Source organism: Rissa tridactyla, chromosome 15, assembly GCF_028500815.1.
Source record: "Rissa tridactyla isolate bRisTri1 chromosome 15, bRisTri1.patW.cur.20221130, whole genome shotgun sequence".
NCBI classification, from domain to species: Eukaryota; Metazoa; Chordata; class Aves; order Charadriiformes; family Laridae; genus Rissa; species Rissa tridactyla.
In genome coordinates this window covers 11013621-11040743 of record NC_071480.1, presented here as the reverse complement: position 1 = coordinate 11040743, position 27123 = coordinate 11013621, and positions in this window count along the sequence as shown.

The window sequence follows — 27123 nt, the reverse complement described above, 5'->3', positions numbered from 1 at the left end:
GTTCTTGTGGGCATGCTGCAGAATCACAAGCAGCTGGCCTGTATCAGAGCCTCTAGGCAACTTCTATTCCTGGTTCCAGATGTGACGTTTCTGATACTTCTGCAAAAACATGCAGAAGTAAAGAAGATAAAAATACCTATGAATTGTTCTGAAGCCAGTCCCTTGGGGTGCAGTCCTTGCGTGGAGTGCCTCCTTCCAAGAGTGCATCTCCAGCCCTGCATGTCCTCAGCCGTCTCTCCCTCCCACATGTCTCCACTGCTTGCAGCTGCTGCTCTTTCTTAAATATGTCTGAGCTGGGGGTACTGGGAGCTCTTCTGATGGGCCGATGCTTTGGGGCATTTTGGGTGTTTCCACCAGTTTCACAGCTGGCTGGGCACTGGCTGTCACCAGCACCTGGCAGAAGCACCACTGCAGCCCCAGCTACCAAACCCTGCGTGAATGCCCAATGCAGCACTTGGGTGTTAATGGGGCGCTCATGCACAAACCGACTGGGGCTCATGCATGAAATATTTGGGTCCTCAAGCATAAAGTCCTTGGACATTCATGCGTGTACTGATTGGACACTCATGCATAAAATACATCCCTCAAGCGTGAATTATTTGTGTGCTCATGCATGAAGCATTTGAGTGCTCAAACATGACCTAATGGGGCATTGAAGCATGTACTGATTAGGCACTCACGTACAAATAATTGGGTGCTCATGCATGTACCAGTTGGACACTCATGCATAAACTAATCATGTGCTCATGCGTGAGTTAATTGGGCACTCATGAATAAATTAATTGGCTGCTCATGCACACACTGATTAGGTACTCGTGTGTGTACTTATTGGGTGCTCATGCATGAACTGGTGGGGTGCTCCCGTATATGGTTTTGGCACTCATGCATGAACTATTTGGGCACTCCTGTGTAAATACCATAAACCCTGCAATTTATGCCCGATACTCCCATTCCTGTGTCTTCCAAAACCTTTAGCACTTTGGGTGGTTTGGAATCGAGTTTGAATTGCACAATTTAGGCCTAGAGCTGAGTGGGGCAGTAATTAGAAACAGATGGCACAAAAGAAGAGCTCCTTCTTTTGCAGAGATTAATGACCATCAGTTATACATTCTGTGCCATCCTAGAACATCCTCCCAGCTCACGTAGCTGCTGTTCCTGTCCTTGCCCTTTGTAAACACCAAATTCCCTTTGTCTGTTCCAGATCATTCTGCTGTTCTCCCAAGTCTCTCTCTTTCCTTCACAGCCTGTAGTTTTAGAGCTCATGTTCATTGCTTTCTTTACAGACAGCAACTTTAGTGTGTAGACTAAGCTGTACCTGTTTCTTTCTTCTTGTGTCCTTGGGTCTTTCTCAGGTAGTGGGTGTGCCTCCGTGCTGGCTGAAAATTGCTGCTGCTTCTAATGACAAGACTGATGTTCAGCCAGTGAGGCCTCATCCACGGAAGGAATACTGATTTATGAAGGGAAGCAGCACCCCTGAGACAAGTCAATCCAGCACTCTTTTAGCATGAAGTGTGTGTCAACAACAAAAAATTGGTGGTAGAATGAGATGATGCCCTTAAGACCACTGCCATAGCTAGGAAAAAATTAAAATACTGGTTGCAATACAAGCTGTCGTAGTGAATACATACTGAATACGTCATGTAAGTACACATATGCAAAACACATGACTATGGCTGAGGCTGCCATCACCAGATGGCACTGTTACATACACACCCGTGCTCCCATCCTCTGTGGTGTTGCTGTTGGGTGGGATGCTCTTTTGGGAGAGCTAGCAAACAGCAAAAGAGTGCTGTTTCCTTAATTTCTCTAAGTAGAATCAGTTGTTGTGATAGAGGGCTCCCTGGGGAGCAGGCAGTCGTGCTTGAGTTTTTTTGCAGGCTCTTTGTGATCGTTTCTCTTCAAAGACTGAGCATTGTAGTGTAAACAAAATCAAGTTATACTAAAAAACCAAACAACCAACCCCACTCCCCAGTCGTGATGGCACCACTTTCTTTTCTAAAGAGAAACTGATCTGTGGATCAGCACGTGTGAGGGGGGAGCTGGTTTGTCCATTTACTCATAGGGGCCAGGCATGTGTGCACGCAGGTTGGTTACCTGCACAACCACAAATCTGTATTTCTGATACTGGGCACAAGTTCTTATTTCTGATTGCCAGGAACTATACTTCAGATTTCGTAACCATACATGCATACAATTCCCACTGAAGTCAGCAGGTAGGTTTTTGTGTAGAAAATGTTGAAGAAATCAGCTCCGTGGTTGGCATTCATCCAACTTCATGTTTTATTGGTCTTAAACCAGCAGCGCTGCCCTGTTGGTCGCTATTGCGTATTTCCAAATGGCTGATATTGTGGTTTTGAGGTTTCAGGCGGGAGCCTGGTTGGAAATAGGCACAAATAAGATATGTCTGTCTATGGCCTCTTGTCCTAAGCTCATGTGCTGCTGCAATTTCAGCAGTCCAGACTACAGAGCTCTTAGAGCAAGGTATAGAATCATAGAATCTTCATGGTTGGAAAGGACCGTTGAGATCATCGAGTCCAACCATATGGAGACCAGCTCCACCCAGGAGCTTTCACTCCAGAGACACAAGGGTCAGGTGTTTCAAACAGGCCCCTTGCTGCATTTCGGAAGTAGATGAAGACGGCAACTGCAATTCACTCTGTGCAGCAACTGGGAGAGCCCTGGCACTGGTTCTGGAGCCTGGTTTGGCTCCTGGGGCTAGTGGGGGGCTTGACGCACTGCTGGCTGTGAGGGGCAAACCACAAGAAGAACCTGGCGGCCTTGGTTAGCGCAAGGATGGAGCCTCCGCTGCCCTGTGTCTGAGGTCGTCCCCTCCCTTTGATTGCTCATTCTTGTCAACAACTTTGGGAAAGCCAGCATCCATGTGTGCCTGGCCTCTTTTAGCAGCAGCATGTTCTTCTGCTAGATTAAAGTGACATGTAATCATGGCCTCTTAGTCCGTGGGATTCTCCTTGGAAAAATCAAAAGCCTTGATTGTGTCCAAGTCAGAGCCTCATTAGGGTTCTTCTTTTGGATGGATGCTGCGCTCCAAGTGTCAGTACATGACTTGTGTGTACGATGAAGCACATACAGTAAAAATGTATTAGGGCAAAGCTTGCTTTTTTCTCTTTTGTCTTTTTTTTTTTAAGGGAATTTTTGGGGTCCTTTCCAGGCTGTTGCAGTGACTCGTTGTGAAACCTCAGGCAAGTGTGTTGTCTCCCTTAGTTACGCAGGTGTAAAACATCTGTGCAAACACATATTTACCCAATGAATAAACTCCCACTGGAGCAGAACCCTTGGCTTCTGTTTCTGACTCTGCCATTGATCACTGCAACATCTTAACGCGTTGGACATCAGCTTATATATTGATAAAAGGGAGATAAAAATATTAACTCCCTAGCAGGTGCATTTGGAATCAGTAACTAGTTGTAAAGCACTTTTAGACTCAGCAGTAGGAGACAGGTTATCCTGGAAAGTGTTGTGATTCATTCTGGTCCACTGGTGCATTTTCCTAAAATCTGGTCTGATTCTGCACTGGTGATGGAGCTACAGCGGGAAGGTGGGCAGATGGCTTCGCTTTGCCTCCCGCGTTAGAGGGTGCTACCTGCTTCCCCTGCAGCTGCATCGCCTGCCGTGTTGGACCACATCCTTCTATCATGTATGGCCTTGTATGGTGGTGTGAAGCCCAGCCCAGCCAGGTCTGAGCTCAACTGGGGTCCCCAGTACAAATGCTGAAATGATCCCCCGTGCTGCACGAGAGGGCATCTGTGCGCTCCGCAGGGCTGGAGCCCCGGTGTCTACCAGACTGCTGCCAGCCAACTGGAGACATAGTTGAGTAAGAAAATCAAGTGTTATTTTCATTTGGTGAACGGAAAGCATGGAGCAGCCCTTCCCACGTTTGGTGCTCCCTGTTCAGATTATTCATTTCCACACCATTAAAATGCGAATGTAATTCCTGCCCTTTAAACTAATTCATGTAAAAACTTCTTCTTCAACCACTGTGTAGTCTCTTAATGAAAGCTGGGACTGAGTGAGCCAAGGATGGAAATTAAAGCATTACCGAAGCGCTCCACTCAGTGCTGCATTCCTGAGGTGTCTTATCTGATCCTGTACAATTGCCACAGGCCTTTTGTGATCCGGGGCCGGATTCTGCTCCGCTCAGCGCTGAGCTGAGGCAGCAGCTGCCCCAGCAGAGGTGGCAGGTTTGCCCAACGTAAAGCTGGTGCAAGAGAGGAGAGAGTGGGACCCGCTGCCTCCTTCCTGGCAGGAACGAACTGCACCACTTGAAGAGCAACCTTAATTGCTGCTGAATCAGTTAGGCCATCTTTAATCAAATCCTCCCCTCCCCAGCTTTGACATGTGATTTTTATCTTTTTCCCTGTCGACAGTATTTAGTTATATTAATGGCTTTCCTGGCATGAGCCAACATGGTTTTTAATCTATTTGGTTTTGGTAATTCTTTCTCTTACACTAGGAATAACCCCATCGTATTTGCAAACCAGAACTACCCCAGTTTTGCCCCAAGTTTGCACAGTGAAAAGAATGAGTCACCCGTGCAGGTACCTGCCCATTTGCTGCCATCGGGGACTGCCACTAAGTCTCGACTGACTTACAGCAGTGTGGACTTGGAAAGCCTTGTCCCGTGGCCCTGTCGGCTGTCCCCAAGGTGGTGTCTCATGGCCACAGGGAAAGCAAACCAAACGGGCAAGATCTAGCAGGAGGTCCCGGTTCCTTCTTCACAGCTGAGTAGTGGAACAGTGACCAGCCGTATTCAGAGCAAACATTACAAGCTAGCTGAGAGTAAGTTATTACTCAGCACGAGTAAACCTATAATAATGTGACCGTCTGCATTGATAGATAGGAATCTAACGTGAAGCTAAACAAAATAACTGGAGCTGCCCCTGTGCTTGAGGAGTGACAGCGATGCTGTGTGGGAGCAGATGCTCCTGGGACACTGGGCAACAAGTGAAGAGAAACAACAGAAACCAGGAGTGAAAAAAGACACTTTATGTGGCTGATCCTTCTGCTGATGTAGGGTTGTTTTGCGCCATGTACTTTCTCGTGCTTTACTGAGTTTAATTTTAAACATGTCAGTGGATGGGGCTTCTATGGTTTCCCTGGGGAACTCGTTCCTTAGCCTACCCTAAATTTCCCTTCATCTTTATCTTAGATCTTCCCTTTTTAAAGCACACTAATGAAGTAAAATAGTCCTTTCCCTTCTCTCTGTGTTTCTGATGGTATTAAAATACATTCTTCCACACCTGGGTTGGCAGGGAGGGATTTAAATCCATTCTGCAGCATGCTGGAGCACTGAAGAAATGCGTAACTTGATGGGAATAATAAACCCCCTGCAACTGCAGCCAGTTGTAGACCCAGACACGGGCTCGCCTTTATAGGTCTCATCTTTGCTGTTTCGTTTCCTCTCATCCTTCAATTTTTCAGTGTATCCTGTACCATCATAGAAGAACAGTAGGAAAATACATATTCTCCAGAACTTTCAAACATCACAAGAGCATTCAGCAGTCTTCTGCCAGGACTGTGTGTCGTTAGAGCAGAGGCAGATAGGATTTCATGATCGACCAGCACAGGGAACCTTCGGAAACGGGGCTTAGAAAGCAACATGCCAGTGGGTATTAACCTCTTCTAATCGACATCTGCTTCGCTGTTAGATGTTAAGTTTATTTTAGTAGAACTGCTCAGAAAAAGGAAAGGTTTTCTCTGATCTTCTAGCTATAGTAAAAAAATTGAAAAAAAAAACCCACTGTAGTTGGTTGAAAACAAAACATTTTTTCTGTGACAACTTAAATAATAAATAAATAGACAAAATGTTTTGTTTACAAGCTTTTTGATCTTTTAAATTTTTTTTTAATAGAAGTGAACTAAATATTGACCTGGATATTTTGAATTGAAAAATTGGAATGGTTTGATTTTTCTGGATTTTCTTTTCGTATACTTTCTCCCACTCTTGAAATGCTTTATACAAGCCTTTGTGGAAAAGTTATGCATAATATCTCAGAATGGCCTGACCAGATTTTTAAAAAAAAACCACTAGATTTTTTTCTGCTCCATCTCTGATTTTAATAAAAAAGAAAATTGCGATTCTTATTTGCATAGAGATAGAAGATCCAAGGGAATGTTGGTTTTAACATTGCATTTATGCATTTTTCCTTCAAAATGTCTTAGAGTGGAAGGGAAACAATGTAGGGAATAAAAGAGAACAAAGGCTCGATGCAGAAACGGGCCTGATGACAGTGCAGTGAGGCAGTTTATGACCAGAATTGTTCAAACAGCTGGAGATTGTATTACACTGTTTATCATGTTTAAACCCGTGTCAAAATGACATATATTGTGGAAGTTTTTGTGTGAGATTGTGAACTAGGTATTATGTGAAAAAGTCAACCATATGTTATAATATTCTTCTGGGGACAAGAAATCAGGCTGAGACTAAAGGGAAGGGTGAGTTCAGTAAAGAAGTCATCTTCTCTTGAGACAGAGGTGACAGTGTGGGCTGCATACAAAATACTTGTGTGGTTTGCAGAGCTCCATGAATCATAATTTAGTTGACTTTTCTCCCCCACTTTTTGTCTCTTTGTAGAATAACCTTGGGTTTGAAGTATTTTTTCCCCTAATTCATTTGTTTTTTTTTTTCCTAATTTTTGGGGGAAAAAAGAAATCAGTTTCTTCCCTTTTACATTTTCTTCAGTCTGTGACAATCCAGAGTGAGCGTACCTGTGGCTGGCTGCCTGGGAGTCACGTGCGTCGTTTCTGTTTTCCCTAACTCAGAGAGACTTATTCTTGTCATCACATTTTGCTTGCGAACACTTCTAAAATTTGCAAGTCAGCAGAAGACTGGGGCACGGCAGAGAGCTCCCCTGGCCTACTGGACAGATTGAATTTCACCCACTAAATATGTTTCAAACTGTGAGAATTCAAGCAGCTCACAATTTCTGTGGTCATTTGTGCTAATAAAGTTTGACAGCCTGAATGTTAATGGAAGGTAAACAGGAGAGGGGGTGCTAACAAGGTCATAATGAAGCTCACATTTAAATTGGATTGAAATGAATATATGAACACTCATGAGAAACAGTTTGTCTTTCTGCTCTAGGCTGTAGTGCAGCATGTGGTAGCAATGGGCAGTTTGTGAGTGGCAGATAAAAAGGAAGCTATAGCTACACAGCAAAGACAAATCATAGCTAGTTTAATGAAGAAAACTGAAGCTAGAAAGGGTTGAGTCGGATGCTCTTTTTCAGGATCCCACCAGTCACGGCAGTTCACTCTTGCCTTCTCATTGCTGTGACTCCCCGCTAACCACACTTGTGTCTCCAGTGTAATTCCTATTGATTTCAATGGCACAAGCCTGCAGGGAAGCGCTGATCTGGGGTCAAATTCTACCAGATGTGAGCGCTCTCAAGTCCTCTTAAATCCCATTTTGAACTCAGGACTGCTTCATTTCTTGCAGGAAGGGGCTCAGCCGAGATCAGGCTGGCTTGCAGATCCTTTAAGCAAGTCTTTTGCTACTGCCATGGTCCATCTTTTAATTTATTCTATTTTAAATAATGACTGAATACAGACAAATGAGTTACTTGCATTCTCTCGTGCGCGTGCATACAGTGAATATGTCATAGCCGAGGAATTGGGCTGACTTATCCAAAGCTGTTGGCTCTTGCTTTCCAGGCGTGCTTTCCTAATTCCAGATGGATAAGAGAACAGTGGTGTGCAAGGAACCATCCCCCTCCTTCCCCTCCTCCCAACTTTGGCCTAGTTGTGTTTATTGCCTGTGACTGAGGGAGTTTCAATATCCTTGCAAAGTTCCGTCTGAGGAAACCCGGCGAACAGAGCAGTATTGGTGCAAAACCCTCTGTAACCATCAGATGCTTTTCCGTGACTCAGAAACATTTCAAACTCTTTTGTAATAAATGTAAATGGCAAACCAGAGGTCAGGGATGGTCTCAAGGGCAAAGGCTTGTGTCTAATCTTTATTTTCTCTTTATGAGCTGCTGTAACAACTTTGAAGGTATGAAAGAAATCAGCAGAAATGTGAGACAAGGCAATCTTATTAGGAAAGTGGTACATAGCTTCTCAGACTTGTTCTTTGACCTCCTTTAAAACAACTATGGGGCCAGGATCCTCAGATGGTGCAAACACATAAACGTAGCTGCGAATTAACTTTAGCAGGGATTTAGTTTTCTATTCAATGGTAGCTTCCCTTCCCCCACCAGAAGACGCTTGTGGCAGAAGTTTTCAGCCATTTTAATCTTGGGTTTAATATAATGGTTCTCTTTACATATTTTTCAAATGACTGTAGAGATGACAAATTGCTTGAGCTTAGTGTTTCTGGATGTCTTCAGGAAATGGGGCCAGTTTAAGAGATAAAGGTTTTGGTCTTGCAGTGATCTTTAAAGCTGATCCTCATAAGCCTCCTTAGAAATTTGCGTAGATGGGGGCAATTTGGGGTAGGACTCTTGGTTTGATGACATTATGTTCTTGCCTTTACAAAAATAGGGTTTTCTACCATTTAAAGATCTCTTGATTCTGTTTGCAAGGACGGAGATAATAGCGCCAGATTGTTAGGCTGAATGCTTAAGTTTTTTAATAATTTGCATATTTCACTAATGCCCTCCCTGTATATGACTTTTTGGCTTGACAACCAGAAAGTGAAAGGGGAAAAAACCAAACCCTGAATTCCCTTTGCGTCCAACAAGTTGTTCCATTTACCACTCCACCCCACATAAGATGTTTAATTTTTGGGCTGTTGCATTTGGGGCAGGGGAAGGAAGATTTGCAAAGCTGTTCAAGGTGGAGGAAATGCTGGCACTTGCTCTGTACTGTGACTCACTGGGTAAGAGGCTCAGCTCCAGCCTGGGAGCCCCAGGTTTGATTCCCTTCTGTTCCAAAGATGTCCAAATCTCACCCAACCAGCCTGGAAGTCCTTTCAAGGTGGGGGACACACTTAGGCTCTCCCCCGTGCTCCACTTTGCGTAATACGCTGGGACATGAAGCAAAAGGACTCTGCAGCCTGGTGTAATTGGCAGCCAAGGATGAATACTGTCCTCAGTCCCTCCACTGGCCAAAACTGGGTAGTAGATTCATCCTGCAGCCAGATATTGTTTCCCAGCAAACAAAATGTTTCCCAGCAAGTTTGCTGTGTACCAGGAAGAGATTTCATCCATTTCTCACTGAGGCACTGCATGTCTGCTCCAGTTGATGCTAAGTTTCCCAAACCATCCCATGCTGTTCAACCACATTAAATATTGTGCTGAAGCTAATTATGCTGACAGTTTGGGAATGTTTTTATTAACTTTGCTTGCTGAATTTCCTTCCCCCCTGGACTCTCGCTCTTGTAAGTAGCTTTCAAAAATGGATTCAGAGCGTTTATCATGTTCACATTGGTGTTAGGCTGTAGATTGACTTATTGCCTATGTTAGTATAAAGGAAGAGTGGACATCTAAATACTTCATCTAAATACTTAATCTAGTTTAATCTACAGGGATGTGACTGACAGGCTTTTACAACATTTCCTTAAGGATGGGAAAACTGAGTCTCTGACACATTTAATTCTCCTTTAGCTGAATATCCATGCAGCAGGCATTTCTGACAGTGCTGCAGGCGTCCATCCCAGCCAAAGTGTCAGGAGGGCTGGGGCCAGTCCTGCACTCCTCGGCTCAGGCTGGTCCCTATAAAATCATAGAATGGTTTGGGTTGGAAGGGACCTTAAAGCCCATCCAGTGCCACCCCCTGCCCTGGGCAGGGACACCTCCCACCAGCCCAGGTCGCTCCAAGCCCCATCCAGCCTGGCCTTGAACCCCTCCAGGGATGGGGCAGCCACAGCTTCTCTGGGCAGCCTGGGCCAGGGGCTCACCACCCTCACAGCAAAGAATTTCTTCCCCAGATCTCATCTAAATCTACTCTAAAACACTGAAGCAGAAGAGGCCTGATGTGTGGGGCAGCATTTCTTGCAAACACACATCCAGGCCCGGGTTTTTGACATGATGGTTTCTAACTTGGAATTTTCATTTCTAGGGTTTTTCAGATTTTATGTGTAAAAACGCATTTGAGGAAAAACACACTCCTGCTGGGCCTTAGGCTGCAGGTCTAAGAACTGAATGCTCAGAAAAAAGTCTAAGCCGTTTTGTAAATACATCTCGGGGACCTTCACCTCCCTTCAGGCTGGTTCCTATGCCAGGAAGAAAAATCACTGCAGGCTTTAAATCTGATGAAATTCTTCCGTTGCTTCTCTGTGAGGAAGTGGTTGAAGTGACAGAATCTGGTCAGTCTGTAAAAGCTGTTGCAGTGTTGATGAAGGGCTAATCCTCGTGAAATCACTAAGAACTTTTTCCATTGGGATGATAAACGGTCAAGTCCTCAAAAAAATATCCCATACTATGAAAAATGCTCTCTGAGCATCAGAGTGAATACAGGCGAGGGCACAGTGCTGTGTGTGCTGCAAGTCCCCTGTGGGAGCGAAAAGGAGACAAACACGTCAGGGGACTGGTGAGGGACGGGAAGGGGATCTAAATATGGCATAGTAAGTCCATTTATTTTCTTGTCACCCCAGACATGTTAAGCACTGGCACCTATAGCTGACAGATAAACAAACTGTGCTCTCTTTAAGAAAATATGTGAACAGGGTTGCTCATTGTCAGTCTTGCAGGCAAAAAAATAATAAACACAGATGTATATTGGAGAGGGATGGAAATATCTGAATTCTCCCAGCTGAAATCCAGGCTTTCAGAGGAGCCAGAGAAGGGACTCTCCCTGGGTGTCATCAGTAGCGCATGGGCTGTGATCCTCTTATTTAAGAACTTGAGAAAGTTAGGAGGAGGACCCGGCATGCTCCTTACTTCATTCATAGGCTTTTCTGTCCCCTAGACGGTACTGATTTCTTTTCCTCCCTGTTCTGATCCCTCCTGGCCTTGATCCCTCTTGGGCTGCGGTAGCAGAGAGGATGTTGATGACATGAGCTGCCAGCCCTGTTTTTCTACCTTTTATATACTGGTATATAACTTTGAATTTGAGCAGGGAGCTGGTCTGTGAGCTTTGCTGCTTTGCGACTATGTGGCTGTTAAAGAAAAATATTGGATATGAATTTATATTTTGTTAATCCTGTGTGTGAAATAATGATTTTCTAAGTGACAAGAGTATACTAACTATGAACTACTTCATTAGGCAACAGTTTTAAGAGAACCCAAAACACCACTCAAATATGTCTAGTAAAGAATGAGCTAATTAGCAAACGCTGTGACCTGTGTTGTACCCATCACTGGGAAACGTTAGGATTTTTCAAGTTAAAATGTTCACTTGAGCTGTTAACTGAGCATGCTCCACGGACAGTTCATGGCGCCACACCGCAGAACCTGTGAAGGATGAGTTCTGCCCAGCCAAACGGAGCGGGGAGAGCGGCTGGGTTTGTGCTGTTGGTTCTGTCTTGTGGCGAGGTGTCCCTCGGGGGGGCCGCCCCTGCCCTGGCCGAAGCAGGACAGATGGCTCTCGTGCTTTTCTGAGCCTGGCTTCCACCTCCGGCGCCTGCATGGCGGGGCCGTGCCGGACTATGTGCGCGCTCCCGGGCCTTTGCCAGTGTCCTGCGGCTCAAATCTTACTTACCCATTCCTCCTCTAATGACATAATTAGCTTTCCACCTACTGCACTATGCCAGCAAACCTCACTTATCTCATTATTGGTTTTAATTGGTGCTGTGCCAATATTTAGAGGTCTCTGTCACAAGTTAGATCCTATTTTTTAACTTTTTTTTTTTCCTGAAATGGGGGGCAGCCGTGCAAGAAGAGCCATAAACACCTAGAAAACGATTTTGCTTCAAGCATATTTTTCTAGCTTCTTGCCTGTAAAATCCCAAATGGCAGAAATTTGTTTTGTTTGATCTGTTTGTTTACTGTGAAAGACTCTTGTCTCGGCTGTGTTCTGATGAATCCAAAACCTCCAGAAAAAATAACGTTTCTGGAATACAATAAAAAAGTGGAATATGCACAATAACTCCTCCATAGTTCTCACCAGGGAATTTCCACCTATATTTTGAAATCCAAAATAAAATTACACACACACTGGTATTTTTTGTTTTATGTCAGTGTTCAGAAGTTCCAAACAGGTTCACTATCCCTCTGTGCCAGATGCTATATAAACAGTAGGGTAAGATTCAGCCCAAGCCAGTTTACAATCTAAACAGAAAACAAACTGGGATTAAGCAAAACTTGGGAGAAGTTAAGGATTCCCATTTATGAGTGATTTTTTTGTGAGGTATCCGAAGCCCCACATCTAGTTGTAGTAATGATTAATTTTATTATTGTTTATCCTGCAAAAATTGTAGGATCAGTTCTCAGGATCTTATCACGAGCGCTGCGTTAATTAGTGTTATTTGGAAAGTCCCAGCACCTAGAGTTAAGATGTTGCTTAAGACTCAGCATTCATATAAAAATACCCTCTAAGTTTCTCGTCTTTGTGGTTTTCGAAGGAGATGAGATGTTGAAAAAACTCTAATTTGTGATTTTAAGAAGTCTGACTCATGACTTTTTAAATGTCTAGTGTTAGAAAGATTGGTAAAATGCTCATGAGATAGATCCAGCCGAACAGGAGGCTCATGAGTCCTTGTTGCGTAATGAGATTTTCATTGCTCTGCCTAGAGTTTATTTTGTCCAGAGTCATGCAGAAACGGGAGCCTCCCGTTTCAAACCTGTACCAAAGTGAAGTGCCAGCAAACAAAGCAGTATTTCATTTCAGCTGCTTTGGTTTCTCGAAGCCTTGCTGCTTTGCTTGTAGAGGAGGTGGGACTTCTCAGAGGCGTATGCGTTGAGTTGTGGAATCTGCCGAGTACCGAGACTGAGATCTGGGGAGCTCCTGAACATGGAGAGCTGCTATCAGAGGGTCGGCTTGTGCTGATCCCGCTGCTCCCGCACGGCTCGTCCAGCGCTCAGCCGCCGGCTGCGTCCCTGAGGGAGGTTCTGACCCCTGGGCTGGACGGGAAGCTGGCAGACAGCTTGCTGCAAGGTGTTGAGGGGAAAATAGATTAGTCTGAGACAGAGAGAGTCTCAGAGCTGTCACGGTGCTTTAAAAAATAAAGCTTGAGGTAAACAAAGCAACACGCCTGTTTCCACGCAGTCTGTGGGACTACTGCCGCCAGCCTTTCCGACCGGCTCAGGAATTCCACCTATTTCCTACCCCAGCTCCTCTCTGCCTCCCCGTGTGGACCAAGACTCCCCAGGAGGCCTGGCGATGGCGAGCGATGGCTCTCACCAGCAGACGGAGGCAGCAGAGGAGAGAGGGCTCGGCCTGGCAAAGCTCCAGGAGACGCCTGTGGGACTCTGTCCCACCGCAGGGAGGTGGCAGGCTGGGGACTCGGATAGGACTTGCAGTTTCTTGCCTTAATGCTTGACCGTGATTCCTTCGTTTATGCACTATTAGTACTATAAGTTTTGCATTTCAAATCTTTATATTTCAAATTCATTAAATACCAGATTTTAATACTTCTCCTGAGATAACCGGATGATTTTTGTCTTTTTTCATTGCTGCTGCTGCTATGATGGTGCCCTGGGCAGGACGCTGCTGGCTGAGGAACTGGAAACAGCCACAGCTGCAAAAGACTGAGCAAGTTTAGCAAATACATGACAAAGAAAAGGAAAGGAAAGTGCCAAAGCTACAGGGGAGCACAGGTGTGATCACGTCACTGCTTAGTTAGAGACTTCTAAGCATGATCATTTCCAAACAGAAATCTTTTTTACTTTATTTTTTGAAGGAATAAATAATTGGCACCCCTGACGTGGAGCACCCATGTGAGTGGCGGCAGGACTGCCGGGCTGCTGCCCTGTCTGCCCCTCTTGAAGTTATTGCAAGGAAATGAGGATTTTCTGCCCCCTCCTCTGATTTTGCAATTCTTTTATTAATTGGATTTGACTCAAGTCAGATGAAATTGAAGCTGGCCTGCCACTCATTTCCCCTTTAAGCTCTCTAAACAAAGCATACATGATACCTATCTAATTTTTTTGCTTCTTTTTTTGTTGGAAGGATGGATTTCACCCTGTGTGGCACACCATGGTTAATAAAAAACAATCCCCAAACCTAAGCCCTCCCCCCTGGCTTTCTGGTTTAGCCCCTGTAGCCAGGCCGTACCTGTTGCAGGAGAGGTGCCAGCCGGGGCTCGCTTCCTCGGCTGGAGGAGAGGCAATTTATGCCAGAAGAACTGTAAAAATAGCATCCTCTTTAATCCCTGGCTCTGATTTCCACCATGAGTGACCGTTAGCCATGAAAATACCAGTAAACTTTATTGGCAGTAAAAAATGATGTATATTATTTGAAAACCAAAAAAGGCAAGAAAAAAATGTTATGGGACCATTAAAAGGTCCACGAGGAATCCTCGTTTCATGTTTGCTTTGGGAGTTTCAGCTGCTCTGATACGAATACTGTCTTACCAAATGCCTTGCACTACTTTTTATAGAAGATGAAGCAATTGCTTCTGGAAGAGTTATTCCTAGCGTCTCTTAAAATATTGTCATTTGGGTGACAACAGCAATTCAGTAATCATTTTTGACTTAAAATGGTAGTATTAATTTGGTGCTCCTATTAAAACAATAGGACTTTCTTGCAGCATCTAAGCACTTAATTATTAACTGTGAGTGCTCCATAGTTAGCTAAGGTTATGTTTAAAGATAAATTTTATGTCTTTAAGATCACCACTGTAAATTAGGTTGGCTTCAGAACTTGAGATAAATTGATAGTGTTTCTAAAAGACAGGGGTCCATTTCCCGTCCGAACCTCTTTCTCCTTCACGCCTTCCCCTCTTTCTTCCTAAGCAGTTTTTAGAATTTTGAAAGCATAACACACAAAAAATAAACATTTTTCATCGGGAAAGACTTTCATTGAGAAATAGTCTTTTATCTAAAATAAAAACTCACTAAAATGTACATTTCTTCAAAACTTGTTTCATATTTTTTTTTTACTGTAGTTTAATTTTTCATTTAAAATATTATCAGTCTACAGATATTTTCCGTTATAGAGAAATATAATTAACATTTTTGTATAACATATAAAATAAAAAAGGAGCAAAGAAAAACTGACAACTTTGACAGTTTTTGCATAAATAGTCGTAGTTTTTGCCCATCCTGTTTGTAATACATCCTGAGGCAGAAAAGGAAAAGTCAGAAGAACATTAAATACATATCAGAGCTCTTCTTGTTTTGTCAGCGTAGCTCCAAAAAGATCTAAAATACCTCTAAATTCTCCTTTTTAATAAGTTCATTCAGAGGCATGGTTACTATGAAAATAAAGGAGTCGAGCTCACGCCTGCTTTATTTACATAGCCAGATTCTTTCTTTGGTCTTGAAACTTTGCTCCGACCATGTGTCACCTGTCCATGTAACTAGATAGGTAACTTAATACTTCATATTATGCCATGATGAATCATAAGATGATTCAAAGATCTATTTTGTTAGCATACACTAGGCTTAAAAAAGGGAAGGAGCAGAGCTCAACTGAGTGTCTGTTTTCCACTCACTCACTCACTCCCAATTCATGGGAATTACACTGACTTCCATTTGATTCTCTCTCTCAGTACTGACTTGAGACCCGTGTGGGTGATTTTGATCTTTGGTGTTGCACCTATTGACGTAGCGGTGATTTATGTGGGGCATCTCTTACTGGTTTCAGTGGAGCTCGGATGAGGACTGAACAATTCCTTCGACTTTCTCCATCCTGGGGGCAAAGCCAGGGGGGGTGGTGGTGGGAGGTGGTTAGAGTTTGCAGGTGGGTCACCCGCCCCACGTTGGGAACCTTGTTAGGGAACAGAGTTGCCATCCTCATCCTGAATACCTCTATTTTGTAGCAGCCCGCATCAATTTTCCTTTGAATTTCCTGTGTGATCCCTTTGTCTGATGCAAAGACAAATGTCTAGACATGTATTTTTTAAAAAAAAGAAGTCTCTCTCTTCTGCAGTCTGAGAGAGGCCAGAGCACAAGTACAGATGGGTAAATATAGGGCATATGAGATTGATTTGAAACCAATAACTGTGAAGGTAAGTACTTGCACTCGACTCTGAAAGAGCTGCAATTCTATTGCAGAGTCCTACATAGCTTTTAGATCTCACTCCTACTTACCTGCTCACTATTGACGGGACTGGAGTATTCCATTTCTCCAAGACCCTTAATGGATTTGTTTTTTATAAACAGGCAGCAGTTCCTGGGAGGGGTGCCATTTTTTGTTGGTTTTATTTTGTTTTGTTCTCATATGAAAATATCATCTTAGCATCCTACTATTCATTGCAATCAGCTTAAGGAAGAAAGCAGAGCATGTATTGAGCTGGCCGTTTGCCTGATTATTTACAGTGTGCCTGTAATAGGTGCGGTGCTTAGTGTTTTTCCCAACAACTTTAATCTGTTTTCTTCTGTCTTCATGTTTCTTATCCTAGAGGGCAATAATACTAACTTTAATACTCATCTGTGGAAGAGCTTGCCCTATCCCTGGAGCTTGTTAGCGTACAGCTGAATTTCCTGTGTTTCCCTTGTGCAGTCCTTCAGTGACAAGAGTTTATCCTTCCAGGTCTCCATCTTCTCTGAAATATTCTCCAGCTCAGCAACGGCAAGTAATTTACAGGCAGCTTTTCCCTGCTCTGACAGAACACTAAGAGAACAGTAAAAAGTGCAATACATGGCAGCAAATAGATACTTGTCCCCTCAGCTTCCACACTTGCCTGTAGCTTCATCAACCTTGATACGGGGACCTACCAATTTTATAAGCTTTCCATAGCACAGGAGGCCTTAAATCAGGGCAAATGAAGAACCTCGCAGATCAGAGACTCAGACATATCAACTGAATGCAAGTCAATGTTGCACGCGGGGATGTTCAAGCAGCATCATCCATGTGTGGTACCTTCTGAACTCCCACAGGAGATGACATTTTCTTACCCCAGTTCCAGTGTCTCATGGAGCATCTGCCATGGTGCCAGTGGTGCCAGTCTGGTGTGGGGCTGGTTGGCCCAGCAGAACTGGGGCTGCCGCACTGCCTCTGGCTGCTGGTAGAATTACTCTGTGAGCACAGTATGAATTAGCAGGCCCTGCTAAAATTGCCTGGGGTACATCAGAAAAAAAATTAGTTGAGTTGCTTTGGGCGTATACACAGCAGAACCGTTGCTGGTCCGAGCGCCACCGTTTTCTGGCTTATTGCACCACTCACAGCAGGGCAATGACTTACACTGCATTTAGCAGCTGTTAGAATTACGGTGGTGGCCAACTTCCCTCCTCCCAAACGAAGCCTTTTTGCGTTAAAAACCTACTGTGCCGATGTGTTTTGAGGGAGTCTTTCTTTGCTCCAAAGAAGTGGAAGTCTAAAGGGGGCTGGGGCGGGGGAGAGGTGGTGATCTGTGTTACAGGGGAGTACCGCACAGAGGGCCCACAGCTCGCCCCAGCTCACGTGGGAACTCGGCAGCAATATTGGGAAATTAACCCAGATCTCACAAATGTCCTGCCTGCTGGCACAGTCCCAAACCACCCTTCCTCTTCTAGATTCCCGAGTTTCCTGCAGTTCTCTTAAATGAGTTTCAATAGGAGACTTTACCCCTGGAGGAGGGGATAAAGCATTATATAAGCATTTCAGCATGGAGATATTTTGTTTTTCATTATTTCACTGAAAACTCACTATTTTCTTCAAATGGACGCTTTTTTTAAAAAAACACGAACTTTGAATAAACATGTTATTGAGTATTTTGGGTAGCTAAGAGAAAGCCTGTTGACCATTCTGATTACGATAATTGTTTAGAATTGAGTAACTCCTTATGAAAATGTCTGCTGTTGACTTATTAACCCTTTTGAGGAGCAGTTTTTGGAATTTTTCCATTTGGCTTCAATAGGTCTTGGACTGAGACCATGATAGTATGCTTTCCAACTGAAGTGGTTTCAGTCTTTTTAAAAACAGCCTACATTAGCAAAAGGCTTTTTCACATCAAATGTGTAGTCAGAAGAGTGAAATCAGTGCTCATCTATTGCTTTGGCTGGTTCCTCAAGGCAGCAGCTTTGAGAAAAATGAGTAAGATGGAATCGGAGTTTAGCTTAACATAAAAGAATTTGCTGGAATTGCAGGTATTTTTAAGATACTACAGGAAAAATAATATATATTTTAAAAAAGGTTAGAATGAATAATTGTTTCCATTAAAGGGACTTTGGTGCTTCTATTAGGTAATTCCAAGCTCCTTTCCCATTAATGGTAATTTGCCAGAAAAGAAAGGTACATTACATAAATATTTCAAACTAACCTGGGCAGCAATTTAAAGATATTAAGCTTTCAACTTGACAGCCCCAAGCACCTTGATTCATCTTAACATCCAGTAAGATCTTAAATGCAAACAAACACTCTACTTGAACAGGACTGACTTCAGAATCAAAATGAGCCTCATTCTACAGGACTGAGCAAATATTAGGGACCAATCAATGTTTCCTCAAAAAGGTTAATTATCTCAACTGCAAGGAGAGCATATAGGGATGGACGGTTGAAGTAAAACAGAGTCATTTTTCTAAACAAACCCTGGATCTGCAGTCCGCACATGGGCAAACCTGTATTTCGTCTGCGCTAATCTCAGAACAGCACTGTTCAGATTTGATTCTGCTTCCCCAGGAGCTGTTGCAGGAGCAGGACTGTGCTGTGGGAGAGGAAGGGAAACGCCACGGATGCACATGGAACAGCTGAAATAGGTGTCACGAGTCATTAGGGCAAAGAGCTGCTTGTCTATGGCCTCAGCCAAAGCCTGCAAAAAGGGAATGAAAGCCTTTTTGGTGACTCTGTTGGGCTTTGGATGAGCAGCAGTGGGCTAGACATGCTGGAGGACTTGACACCCCTAACCAGGGGATAGTTACTGAAGAGAGGTCAACTAGTGGCAGCAAGGAACCAAACTTCCTTTAAAAACAGGGCTTGCAGTGCTCATGATGCCACTTCTTCTGGAGGACAAACAGGATGGGACTTCCCTGAGCCAGGGTTTTGTTGGGTAGAAAAAAAATATTGTAAGTACAGAATTCAGTTATTAATACATTTTAGCTCTAGGACTGTGCTAAAGTAATCTGTAGCAGATGAGTGAAGTTGGAGGAGCTGTGGTCAGCCATTGGAGAAAGGCAAGCAGTCCCGGGGAAACAAATCTGGCAGTAAGGCGCATTCTGGGCTCTGGGTTTGCCTGGGCTGAGGGACGGTTCGCTGCACTTTTCCTCTCCTCCCTGTCCCTGGGCGCTTCCTCTTGGTGCTGCTGCTCAGAAGTGAAAAGCAAATTCAAGATGCAACTCTGGGTTTAACAGGTGCCAATCAGCGAGTCCCTCCTACTCCTGGCACCTTTCTTTCCCTCCCGTCTGTGCCCCAGCTATACATTTAAAGTCAGCAGCCCTGCCTTGGACTTCCTGCTTTTATTTTAAAGCTCCCAGTTACAAGAGTGTTCTGTCTGTCCCAGTTCCTCTGAAGTGTTGTTAAATTTCTCTCTGTCTCTAGTTGTGGGGTTTTTTTAGTTTAGTTTTGGTTATTTGGTTTGATTTTTTTGTTGTTGTTTTGTTTTTAATAGGGTAAAAAAAGAAGCAACTTTTCTTCATTCGCTGTCAAGTGTGAGCTTGCTGGAGGAAAGGCACAGAGTTCCCAGTCACACTAAGGCTCACTTGCCAGCCTCCGTAACTCTAGAAAGTAGGTTACAGCCAAGCATACAGGGATTTGATTCCTAGCTGGATATACTGGACAGAAACTGGCATGGAGGAATATAGCAGTGTGCTTCTTATGCCTTGTAATTAGTTCAGAGCCTCTTTTTGAACACCTATTTGACATGCATGTCCTTAGAGGATTCATAAAACAGGGGCCGCAGTGATTTGTGGTCATTAAAGATTATTCTAATCATTGCAGTAATCCCTGGGACTGATCTATAAACTCTGTATAAACAAAATACCAAGAGACTGTCTCTATCTTTAAGAACTTACAATCTAAATAGAGAAAAAAGGCAAACAAAGGATTATCATCACCAGGGCTGGGTAGAGCTAAGAACAAAACCCAAACCTCCTGCACTGCCTTTGCAACGTGTCCCTTCTTGTTCACTCAGATCATCTTGATTTTTTTTTTATTATTTTTTTTTCCCCAAGTAAAAGGGATTTCATGCCAGAGGTCTGGCGTGATTCCAGGTTGGATAACTCTGGGTATGTTTACACTGTGCATTGGAGTAGTGTTTCCTGAGTGATCAGAAGTTACAGCCAGTAAGTCCAGAGGCACAAGCCAGCATTGCTCAGGCCTCTAACTCATGCCCAGGAGTGGTCTGACTGCCCTTGCTTTGTGACCACGTTGGTACGAGGGCAGCGTAGCTGCTTCCAGGCTCAGTTTGACTCACCTCTGGCCAGCTCGATGCAGCAATCGCACCACACCACATAGGTGCTTTTATATCCTACCTCCCACTTACCAGGCTATGTGGGAAGACTGTGCTTTAGGCTGGAGTTACCCACCAGTGCAAAACGTGCCGTTGTTTCCTGGAGTGGGCTCATATCCTCTGTTTCCTAGGCTGAACTATTAGAAGACGCTGCTGTTTGATGTTATGTGGTGTTCTGCTTCAGCTCAGAAGTGACTGCAGTCACTGGTGGGCATAGTGAGCCTTTGCGGAGGCTGGGTGTCACTTTGAGCGTGTATGAATCAAAGGTGCTTGGGTGTTATAAAATACTAAGTGTAGGCTGTTGTATTACACTGTGATTATTCCTGAAACATGCAAACCTTCTCCAGTCCATCGTTATAAGGAAAAAGGGCCTTAGCAAGCCAGTCACCTTTGTGAGGCATAGCACTGCCACGGGGCTGACAGCGGTGAATCTCACACCAAGCCAAGGCTTGAGCATCCCTTGCTGAGTCAGTCGGTCACCTTGGCTCAGCTCCAGCTCGGCTGTTCAGAGGGAGGGCATGTAGCGAAGCTCCTGCCGAGAGGAGGGAGGAGAGGGGAGTTTGCCTGGTAAGCACAGGCTTTGTGGGACACGGGACGAAGTCTGTTTTTCTTGCAGTCCTTAATGCTGTGGCAGAGCTAGACCTGCCCTAGTCGTCAGTTAGTCTTTTGAATCTGTCTTTTGTAGGACAGGTGCAAGAGTTGATAACTACCTAATTTGGTGATGTTGAGCTCACTGGTTAGTGTTTGTAAAATGTTGTAGGAAGGCTAGGTGGTACTCTTGAGCTGGATTTTGCCAATGCTTACCCAAGAGAAAAACTGCTGTGGAAACCAGTAGAGGCACTTGCTCTTCAGAGCCAGGTACTCTTCTGCGTGCTGGGAGGTGGCAGAAGGCGCCCTGTTGGTCCTCAGGCTGCAGTCCAGATTCAATCAGGAAAACACTTAAGCACATGGTTAATTTGAGGCATGGGCTTATTAGTCTTATTGTCTTTCAGCATTTGTGCGTTTGCTTCGCTGAGTGGGGACAAACTAAGTGCATGAACTCCTGACCCCAGAGCTGAGGGAGCAGGTCCTTAATTCGTGATGTCTTCTCTGGATAAGGCATAAGTGCATTTCATGAAAGGGGTTTCTGTCTCAGGCTGAGCATCTTGTGCCATCAGTACAACCAGCACTTTTACACTGTCAGTCAAGGGAGCTGCAGGAGAAGTGAGTGCTGATGTGCACGGCAACACCTGCGTCGTCTGATACTGGCTTCTGCAAAGGACAGAAACATCTCTGACCCTGGTGTGGCAGAGCCCCACACACAATATTTCCCCTCTGGGACCTTTCACACCACTGAAGCTGGTAGTGTTCACGGTCCTCTCAGTCATTCCTTTTAAAAGTAAGTTTAGTTTGTAAACAGTCAAAACCAGTTTACTTTAGTAAATTTTACTGATCAATAAGTGGTTGGAGAGCAACTGACTGCTTATAGCTGGAGGAGTTGGGCTGGAGAGGAATCTCATACTGACGATGAGATTCTGCAACACACAATCACACCTGTAAACGTTCACAACAGCTGATAAACTTGTAAAAAGCCTCTTTAGCTGTTTATTAGAGATCTTTTATTAAACGTATGAACCTAGTTGTACCAAGGAGAGAAAGAGAAAGAGGTTGGCGGGTGAGATTTTGACAGCCCATTTCAGAAGGACCTGGGGCCAGTGAAGCGCAGCACCAGCCAGCCCGGCTCTGAAAAGCGGAGTTGTGGCACTGAGCGGTTGTCCTGGGCTGTTAAAGCCCCACTATCCCAGCTGTGTTGCTTGCAGGGCCTGAGCCTCTAGTCCTGTATAGTTTTCTCCTTCAGCATGTGGGTGGATTGGACTGTGCTGCTGTTTCAGAGATCGCTGTGCCCTCCTCTCAGTCCATGTAAACACAGTCTTTGGTTTGTAGCGGCTGGATTTTTGAAGGGTATATAGCCATTTAGGATAAAAATAGGAACTGCTCTAAATCTTTAGATGCCAACGCAGCCTTACAATCTGGCCCTAGATTACTGTTGAAAATGGGATTTAAGCTTCTGTCTCCTTAAAGTGTCCTTAAAAGGTTTACTCCTGGACAAGTTTATGCTCAAATTTAGAAAGTTTGCCATTCATCGTTCATTTTACCATACTAGGTATTTCACCAAGAAGGAATTAATGTAGGGAACAATGCGAGATGGTTTTGAGGAGAAACAGCAAATAATATCGTTCAGAGGACAAGCTTACATGAAGTTGAACTGTGAATTTCTAGGAAGATGCTGTTTGTCACAGAGAAACATAATGTTATAAAAATGAAAAGATAAAGCTGAGCTATACATTTTGCTTTAAATTCTCTTGGCTCAGGACGTTTGGGAGCTTTCTTTCCAGATACTTTCCATAATATACTGTGCATATTATGCATGTGGCACAGTCTGCTGTAAGCTCATATGGTCCCTGTTGTAGCTATTCCCAGACAGCGCTGCAGGGCTGTGGCATGGTGTGCACAGTCCCACAGACACGGCAGTCTAATGTCCTGCGAAAAGCATCACAGATAATAGGATTAAGGTATCTGAGCACTTAATTCTGCATTCATGTGTTTTCGAGTTGTTCCTAAATAGAAGAAAATTTCAGTGTAAGAAAGAGTATACTTGAAAGACTGAACTTCTCAACCCAGCATCAAGAGGGATAAACTGTATTTAAACAATATGTTTAAATAAAGTCTGAATTGATACTGATTCATTCCAGATGAGACTCTGGGATCTGTGAGATGTGTGGGCTTGCTGTACGATACCCTAAACTTTTTATCAGAAATAGTCACCCTCTGTCCTAAAACAGGTATCGGCAAAACTTTGACACATGATTGCGATCACAGCAAACAGTAACGTCCCTGTCCTGGCTCCTTATCGGCTCCAATGACCTGGGGTGTTGGCTCGGAAACAATTCCTCTTGCTGGTGTGTTGGTGCAGAGATCAATGAGTCAGCCTCGCGGGGCGCCTTCCCAGATCTGATATGGCATTTTGCAAGTCATATAACCGTTCTTTGCCTCAGTTTCTCTCTCTGGGAGATGAGGATACTCACTGAATATTAGGGTGGGAAATGCCGTACAGACGCAGTGTTACATTCCTTTGTGCTTATTAGACTATCCAGTATCCTTTTTGTCCCTCACTTCAGCATATAGTTTTGTAAATCCCCATGCTCCACAGTCTTCTATCAGTGCATTTTTTTAGTTTGTGTTCACAGCATGATATTACTATTTAATGATGTCTGAGGTTTTTTTTGGTCTTCTGTAAAACACCTGGCAGGAGGACAAGTGTATTTCTTTTCTTCTTGACTCCCCAGTATACTTCCAAATACCTAGCATAAGAAAGCTGTTAAGTATATGCTTAAGACCTTTGTTATTCAGGGTGGCATGTAAACACAGTGTAATTTTAAGCATGTTTCTGATTGCTTTTGTGAATAAGGATGCTTCCCAAATTAGAACAATACTTCTGTACAGGCTACCAAGCAAAGTTTCATTTCTTTGGTCACTGGGAATAAGGACACATTCTGGTTTGAGCTGCTGGCTCGACTAATTCAGTTGGTAGAATTACTTACCAGTAACAGCCTGGTAGAAGGGATGCAGAGAGCTCCCCAAGTCCCGGATCTCAATTCACCTGAAGGGCAGTTTCTCTTTAGCTGTTACTTGGCTGTGAAGCCAAAGCTCTGACTTGAGCATCACCCCAGAGCATGGCATTGGTAGGTCACTGCGCTGTGGGACACACAGTCTGAGCAGCTGCAAATGCTCCATCAGGTCTTCTCCTTCTTCATCTCTCACATCTCTTTTGTCTTGTTTTGCTCCACGGTGTCACACATATATATATATATGTATGTGTGTGTATATATACGCACACACACATCAGATTCTGTTCTGTCTTCATGCTCAGAGTTGCCGAGCAAAACTTCAGAGTAAGAGGTGACCAGCTGCACACTGAGGCTTTCAGCAAAGGAAACCAAAGTCATCTCCAGTTGTGAGAGTGTTTAATTGCTCTCTGCACAGTTCACTGATTTCAAGGCCCACAGGGGCCCCTGTGATTCTTTTGCCTGAACACCTGCATATTACAGCCTGTGGCACTTCATCTAGTGTTTTCTGCATTACAGCCATTAACATGTGGCTGAACCCGAACATATCTCTGAGAACAACATCCAGTCTCAATTTAAAGTTCTTTTATCAAAAAGGACCTCATAGAGTTAGAAGGAAATGAATTTCTAATATTCCAGATATGCATAGGACCCTTGGAGTACTTCAGCTTGAAAGACTTCAGGTGAGGGACCAGCTACCATGTCCCACAGCATGCATATATAATTGTTAATTAGTGTGAAGAGTTTCTGCATTATTTCCTGTCTCAATAATTTTTGATTCAGTTTGTAGTCACTAATGCCTGTTTCTGCTTGACAGAGGTAGCAGATTAAGCTACATCATGTAGCTTGTTCCGTTTTGGGCCCCTCGATGGTACGGTCTTCCAGTATCATTCCAGCCAGGAGATGACTGGTTCAGGTCGTGGGATGTAAAGCGACCTGTGGCTTTTTGTGTCTGCATGGGGTGGAGGGTGTTGCTTTTCAGTCCTGTTGTCAAACTTGCAGGCGGTATCCATGTAAACTTCTTTCCTGGTTCTTTCAGATCTGGTTTCATCGTCCTTCCTCTTGCATTTGGCATCATTCCCAAACAGCTTATTTGCTGTCTGCATCAGCTGAGAAACTTTTTTATAAAATCTTGGCTGTCCTTGCTGTTGAGTAAAGTCCAGGATTGGTGGTGTCTGCTCTCGAGCATTGTTTCTGTAATGAGGATCTTGGGTAGGACCAGCATTAATGTGGATTTTCATTTGACCACTTTTCCAAGGTTTTGCAAGCAAGGCATTTCTTGCTTGCCCTCCCCCCCCTCCATTTAAGGCTTTGCATTCTTACAATACTCATGTAAAAGTTTTAGTCATTTCCGCCATCTCACATTCCCTCCATAGGTTTCCACAGTTCGATCATATTTTCTGATAACGTGCCCTTTTCTAAAGAACCAAACCCAACCTTTCCTGGCAGCTGTTTTTTGCAGTTCTATTTCATTGCATTTTCTGCACCTTTTACAAATTTTTCTCTGTGTGTCTCAGCCCTAAATTAGGAGCCTAGGTAAATTATAAAAAATACCTGTCCTGATTTTTGCTTCCATTTTGTCCCAGTTGCTTGCATTGGCAAGACCAGGTCTTGAGCCTGCCAGGCGCTGAGTGCCCCGGCTGGGGTCCGTGTGGTCAGAGCTGTGCCAGGCGTTCGGGGGCCCAAGCCTGTGAAGCTTGCTGAAGGTGAGGGAAAGACTCTCATTGATTTTATTAAGCGCTGGATCAACGTTTAATCTTTGGCAAACACTTTACTGCCAAACATTTTAAGATATTTAAATTAGAAAAACAGAGGTGTGGCGGCTGGAGCCCCTAAACCGGACACAAGATCTGTGGACGTGTGTGTGTGTCTGTGGGAATGTCAGTGCTGCCTGTTGTGTTCGTCATGTGTCTTGTGTGGTGGGTGGGAAGAATGACGAGGAAGCAGGGGATTGGTTTTAGCGAGATAGGTATGTACTGTGAGCACTTGTGGTACACGAGTTAGGAAATGTGAAAATCCTGAAAGTATTGTGAACAGCAACCCCACCGTCTGGCTGGGAGGCAGGAGCTCGGGGGGCTGCGGACTCAAGCAGCCCCAGGGAGGACGGAGCCCGCCCACTGCGGGTGTACTGGTGGCAGCACGAGGCTCTGAAGGCAGAAGAGGGAGAAGAACAGAGTCCATCTGCTACCAGAGGTCCCCAGTCAAGTTGTCAAACTTAAGTGACCTTTCATTGTAGCCAGAACAAGAGATCTGTATCATATATTTTTGTCTGTATGTGTTTACAAAAACACTGAGTCCCGTTTGTAATCGTGAACTCATCCCTGTGCTTTCCTGGAATATATTTATTTTCTTCTGCGTTCGTGCCTGCTGTAAGAAAGACCTTGACGTACTGTGACAAGCAAAAGAGTCGTTACTTCTTCAGAAATACGAGGCCTCTCGGGGTACCACAACCTGTGGCAGTGTTGTGAATGCCAGGATTTAATGGTGTGTTTTGCAACGAACTGAAAGGCCTCAGAAAGAGAGAGGGAAGTCTGCAAGGGGCAAATGGTTGAGAGGCAACTCAAAAGCTGAAGAAAAAACTGTGTTTTCACAAAGATGAGAACCAGCTCAGTGTCTTCCCTTCTAGGGTACTGTTAGGGCAAATCTTGAAACTTTGTTACCTCTGAGGTAAGTGCTTTTGGGGAGATAACAGCCTTGCATGCCCATCTCGCAGAGGACCAGTTCAAACCCAAGTAATTGCACTATAAGGGCTTGTGAAATCTCTGTTTTCCTGCTTTCCTTTGCAAGCTAAGCAACCTGCCACGCCTCCAGATGTTGCAAATAGTCCATGGCCGTGTACAGAATAGGTAATATTATTCTGATCCTTTGATCTTGCAGCACACTGCAAACCTCCAAGCCTCAACAAGCCCTGCTGAAGCAGGAGAAATGCTCATATTCCTACCTTTGCAGGTTTGGAAACTGCGGCACAGAGGTTTGCCCGCCCTGTAGCCACACAGCAGTCAATGGCAAGCTGAGGAGTTCCAGTGACCTCGTGGATGGGGCCGGGATTTCAAAATAAATCCTTTGACTCCCAGTAATGAAACTTTTTCACTCTGCTGCCTCCCTACCTCTCTCGCCCCTTCCCTTTCTTCCATTTTAGAGCAATAGGTGTTG